Genomic DNA, 6438 nt, shown 5'->3' on the forward strand with positions numbered 1-6438 from the left:
GCACTCATGCCTGCTTCAGCCGCCATCGCTCTAACGGCCTCTGCGCTCCGACGCCCTGGCGATCTCCTCAGACAGAACCCCCGACGTCCATTCACACGCACCTCCTTGGCCATAATCGTCCCCTACCTCCACCTTCACTTTCGGATTCCGTCGACGCATTTTCAATCCCCGTTCTCACCTACGGTAGCTAGCCACATAAGTCAGCTAGCTAGCTGGCTAACTTGTATCAACGTTTTTACTTCTGACACCAATGTAATGACCTGGCTAGATCATAAATGAACAATTGTCCAGACAGAGGCTTGAGTTTGCGAATTGACGGTTTATTAAACCAACTTTACACAGGCTACTGTTTGGGCCGTAGCACACGCCAAAAGATGACAGATAACCCACAAGCCAATCGTGACCTTCTCTTGGGAAGCCCAGACGTAAGAGAGAGAGAATAAAGGCTGAACCTGGTCTTAACTTCCAATGCCCACCCCCCGCCCAACCCCCCACCACGCCACTCCGCCAACCACCAGGATGCCCGGCATCAGAACATTCCAGGCATTCCCGTGATTGGCAGATAGCAGGTTGATTGACATGTCGGACCCCGCGAACACCGGGTACTGGTCAGTACAACACAACCACCTAACACATAACACACAGCTGTCTGTGCGGGTCACTACAATATGTTTTGGCATCATGCCAGATGCATGGTACCTTAGCACGTGCTTTGTATTTATGCAACTTCAAATGTATAATGTACAGCTACAGTATGTCTAAAGTACATTATTTTCTGTATTTTGCAGTTTCACAACATAAACGTTTTCAATATATTCATTCAAGAAAAGTCACGCCTTGGGAGTTTTATTGAAGACTTAGTTGTTAGCTATCTGTCTAGTTTTGCATGAGAACGCAACTCAAGGGCAGAATAACCCCTCTCTGCTTCCAATACTCACCCTCTCTTTAAACAAGAACAGCTCAGCTAGCTAGCTAGCTAGAAGATACAGCACTTTCAAAGCCTAAGTTACCAACTACATAGACATAATGACAACACCAAAGAAAAGTAGAAAGTGTCCACATCCTATAGGAAAGGGCAGACAGACAGATAAAAGTCCTCCCTTCCTTTATGCAGCACTCTGCCTGCTCTAGCCAGCCGGTCCTACTTGTGAATCATTCCTATTAAGCCAGCCTGGGTGATAGGTTCTCTGGGCTGGGTATATACTACATTTTCAAATTGGGAAGCATCTATTTTCAGTATTTTTCTTGTTCACATGATGAGTATAATGCCGTTCATTCTTGGTTTAAAAACTACGCCCATGTTTAGAAATGTCTTTCCTTTATCTCCTAATCATATATCTGTTTACTTTCATGGACCACCTGCCTCTAATTTTGTATCATATTGTCTGTGTGCACCAAACAGATTGACGAAACCCACAAGAAAAGAATATAATAAATGTCCCACTCCCCCCCCCCCACCTTCTGCTTGAGGACGTAGTTGACCTCAAGCTCCATGAGTAGGACACTTACGGACGTTCAGGGTATTCTGCAACTCGTCGAACGTGGTTGTCCCCCTCGATGGAGCTCTTCTGATTGGTCAGCGATTTCATGCAGCCTGAAGGAAGGGAGGGAGTCAGAGGGTGGGTGCGATGAGTCATAGGTCAAAATTAGCTGACTGAAGGATGGAGTGTTTTGACCCTCAAACTATTGGGCCATTGGGGATAATTCTTAGGTTGACTCTGACACATATTTTACACATGTTGTTAGGTTACAGCCTTATTCTAAAATTGTCCCTCATCAATCTACACACAATACCCCATAATGACAAAGAAAACATAGTTTTTTTTAGAAATGTTTGCTAATTTATTAAAAATAAAAAACATCACATTTACATAAGTATACAGACCCTTTACTCAGTACTTTGTTGAAGCACCTTTGGCAGCAATTACAGCCTTGAGTCTTCTTGGTATGACGCTACAAGCTTGGCACACCTCTATTTGGGGAGATTCTCCCATTCTTCTCTGCAGATCTTCTCAAGCTCTGTCAGGTTGGATGGGGAGCGTCACTACACAGCTATTTTCAGGTCTCTCCAGAGATGTTCGATCAGTTTCAAATCCGGGCTCTGGCCGGACCATTCAAGGACATTCGGAGACTTGTCCCGAAGCCACTCCTAAGTTGTCTTGGCTGTGTGCTTAGGGTCGTTGTCCTGAGTGCTCTGGAGCAGGTTTTCATCAAGGATCTCTCTGTACTTTGATCTGTTCATCTTTACCTCAATCCAGGTTTCCTCCAGATGTGACGCTTGGCATTCAGGTCAAATACTTAAATATTGGTTGCATCAGACCAGAGATGATGTTTATCATGGTCTGAGAGTCTTTAGGTGCCTTTTGGCAAACTCCAAATGGGATTTCATGTCTTTTACTGAGGAGTGGCTTCCGTCTGGCCACTCTACCATAAAGGCCTGAAGGTGGAGTGCTGCAGAGATGATTGTCTTTCTGGAAGGTTCTCCCATCTCCACAGAGGAACTCACCTCCCTGACCAAGGCCCTTCTCCCCCGATTGCTTAGTTTGGCCAGGCAGCCAGCTTTAGGAAGAATCTTGGTGGTTCCAAGCTTCTTCCATTTAAGAATGATGGAGGTCATTGTGTTCTTGGGGACCTTCAATGCTGCAGAAATGTTTTGGTACTCTTCCCCAGATCTTTGCCTCGACACAATCCTGTCTCGGCACTCTCCGGATAATTCCTTCGATCTCATGGCTTGGTTTTTTCTCTGACATGCATTGTTAACTGTGGGACCTTATATAGACAGGTGTGTGCCTTTCCAAATCATCCAATCAATTTAATTTACCACAGGTGGACTCCAAGTTCTGGAAAAATCTCAAGGAGGATCAATGGAAACAGGATGCATCTGATCTCAATTTTGGGCTCATAGCAAAGGGTCTGAATACTTATGTAAATAAGATTTACTTGTTTTTAATATATTTGCAAAGATTTCCCAAAAACGGTTTTCACTTTGTCATTATGGGGTATTGTGTGTAGATTGCTGAGGAATTTGTTGTATTTAATCCATTTGAAAATAGGGCTGTAACGTAAGAACATGTGTAAAAAGTCAAGGGGTCTGAATACTTGGGTAGATGAAGAACTTTGAGTCTATTAACCCACATTAACCCACTTTCCCCAGGGGTGTGTGTTGGGCCATTACCTTTTTTTGACTTTGTCCAATGTCATAATTATTATTACATGTTTATTTTTTTGGTTGTAATTTGTTTTTATTGTTGTAAATATGTTTTATAATGTCTTTGTGTCCCCCAGGGGTATGTATTGGCCCCTACCGGTTTTTGACGGCATCAAGCTGGTCCTGCAGTGAGGCCTTGTGCTGCTCGACCACATCTTTGAGGGGCACAGTAGAGTGCTCGGCATGCTCGGCACTCGTACACTCCTGGCACATTGCTGTCTCACACGGTGGACAGTAGAACTCCACCACCTAGGCAAGAGCAAAGCAAGAGTTTAAAGGTCAAGGTGAAGAAACGGTATGGGAATCCATTTTCTCCTCTCCCTTTCCTCTGACATGATTAACAAATGCGTACTGTGCAGGTGTGCGAAAGCACTACCCAAATATTCCCAGAATATATGAGGGTACAAAATACTGTAGATATCTACTAACCCTAAAATGTATTTCCTATTAAATATACAAAAAAAACACCACAATTAATCTCAAATAATTTTTTCCCCAAAACATCACTGTACTAAAACTCTGTGTCAACCTTTGAAGCAAGTCATTAAGAGTTCAGTGCCAATGTGGTAGTGCCCTGTGCCAGTATCCCATGAAAATAAACCTGTTGCTATGGTGATGAGCTAGAGCGATAAGCAAGAAAGTTGAATGTCATGGAATCTCCTGCTGAGGTGCCACAGACATGTCTAGACTGTTAAATGCCATCAATACCCCCCCCCCGACCATCACTGTAATTTCAACAAGGTGACAGATCGGTAGAATAATTTACTCCTGCAATAACGTTATATGGACACTGATGGATGGAAATTATTAGGTGTGTGTGTGAGAGAGAGAGAGTCTGTCTGTCATTATATCCTACGTGGTTGGGGCAAGAGAGCGGTTGTCCCGTGGCCATAGAGTTGATGGTCTCCAACACTGCGCTCTCCTGGCTGCAGCTGTTGCTGGGGGACCGGTGCAGCACATCCATCAGGTTGGTTATGAAGAAGTTGCTCTGCAGCACCGCCAAGCCTTTCTCCGGCAGGATAGATGTCTGAGGGCACACGGGGCACGACAGCGTCAGGCTGTGGGCGGAGATGTAGTTCTGCAGGCACCTGGATAGGGGAGAGGGAGGGTAGAAGGGTGGAGTCAAATGTCTGAGATGTGGATATACTTACTAGTGTTTCTCAACTATTTTTATACCGCCACAGCCCTAATACCTGTCATGACAGAAAATACAGGCTACATGCCTGCATCCCAACTGGCACCAATGGGAACTGGTCAAAAGTAGTGCCCTAACTAAGGAAGAGGTTGACATTTGGGATGCAACAACAGACATTGTATCTTACATATGTTATTATGACTCTCGTCTAGTATATTCTACTTGAGTCAGAAAAAAATATAGCTTTCATTGGATTCAATGGCTTTACAGGATCAAATCCTAAAATGTTGCAGACATGGGGTCATTTCCACCATACAGCAACAACACTGACTTATAATACCAGTGAGTGACTCTATAACACATTTTATGAAGGGGTGGGATTCACAGTCACACACTGCCTCGCCTTAGATAGCATCCTGCAATACGTTTGGGTACTTGATACATGGCAAAAGAACAAAAGCCTAGAAAAAGGTCCCACAAAATATAAATATATATATATATATAAACACTTTAAATGGTCTACTGAATTGCTAGTTTGATATAATTTAGTCATACACAATTTACTCAGAGAAGCTGATGAATTAAATCACTGTTTAATTCACTGATTAATTAAGTTGTCCGATGGTTATCAAAGTCAACACAGAATTCAAATGGAAGAAAAACCTGACATGTCAATCAAGTTCAAGTTTTCCGCCCCTCAAAAACAAACTGAATTTTTATATTCAGCACACAGTTGCCTGCACCACACTGAGTCAGACATGAACAGAGAGAGACTCGACTGAGGATGGGAGAGAGAATACAGACAGAGGAAGTTTAGTTGAGAGACAGAGAAGATGGAGAAAGGAGACAATCAGAGACAAAGAGAAGGAGAAAGAAACCGAACGATAGGGAGAGAACGAGAGAGAGAGAACAAGCGAAAGATAGAGAATGAGCGAAAGAGCGAGAACATATTGGTCAACAGAGTCATCCAATCTAAATGAGTATTGTCGCTCCAGATGCTATACAGAACAATGAGACAGGCACTGAGCTCTCCTTTCTCTCAGGGACAAAGACAGCTAGTCTAGGAGGGTGACACGGACAGACCAAACGTAGTCACAGAAAAGACAGACATTTTGTGAAGATACAGTATTTACTTTCTATATTCAGCTGAGTTCCATGACAAAAGGAAAGACACGTTCGGTTAGGTCATATTTAAGGAAAGGGGGACACCTTGTCAGTTGAATATATTCAACTGAAATGTGACTTCCACATTTAATCCAACCCCTCTGAATCAGAGAGGTGCGGGGGGCTGCCATAATCAACATCCACAGTGCCCAGGGAACAGTGGGTTAACTGTCTTGCTCAGGGGAAGAACGACAGATTTTTACCTTGCCAGTTCGGGGATTTGATCCAGCAACATTTTGGTTACTGGCCCAATGCTCTAACCACTTGGCCAGCCGTCCCTTTAACCTAAGGCTGTGTGATGAGCAAGCATCACCCTTAATTGGCAGAATATTCACATGTTTGTCAACCAATAAATCTCACTCTCAAAGACAATCAAGCTCACGCACTCTCCCAAACTGGACATAAAGAACAAAATGAGACAGGCTGGGAGCAAGCACACGCACACACACACACACACACACACACACACACACACACACACACACACACACACACACACACACACACACACACACACACACACACACACACACACACACACACACACACACACACACACACACACACACACAACTCACAGAAGGTATGGAGGCAGGGTAGCACTTTGGGGTTGTCTTAGCGGTCCAGGCATATGCTGCAGATCAGGAACTGCTGGTCGATCTGTTGCACCACAGGGCTGGAGATGCTACTGGAGCCTTCACTGGCCATCCTAATATTCTGTCATAACGTCCTCTCTTCCTCTCACACTGTGCCCTACAGAGAGAGACAGGGAGAGGGGTGTTAGAAGGGTTCGCACAAACATATAAAAGGCAGTACCTGAACTGATCACTGTAACTTTTTTGCAGTTACTGTAAACATGACCCCCCCCATTTCCTCCATAACACTATACAATGGAGGCATGATATTTGTCCACATGATAAAGCATGTACTT

The 6438-nt window shown here is 44.1% G+C and overlaps 1 pseudogene; it reads right to left on the reverse strand.

Annotated features, from left to right (window-relative positions):
• Window positions 1-3301: 3301 nt before the first annotated feature.
• Window positions 3302-6215, reverse strand: LOC135508585 (tripartite motif-containing protein 2-like; annotated as a pseudogene).
• Between the last annotated feature and the right edge of the window lie 223 nt (window positions 6216-6438).

Source organism: Oncorhynchus masou, chromosome 21 (genome assembly GCF_036934945.1).
Source record: "Oncorhynchus masou masou isolate Uvic2021 chromosome 21, UVic_Omas_1.1, whole genome shotgun sequence".
Taxonomy (NCBI): Eukaryota; Metazoa; Chordata; class Actinopteri; order Salmoniformes; family Salmonidae; genus Oncorhynchus; species Oncorhynchus masou.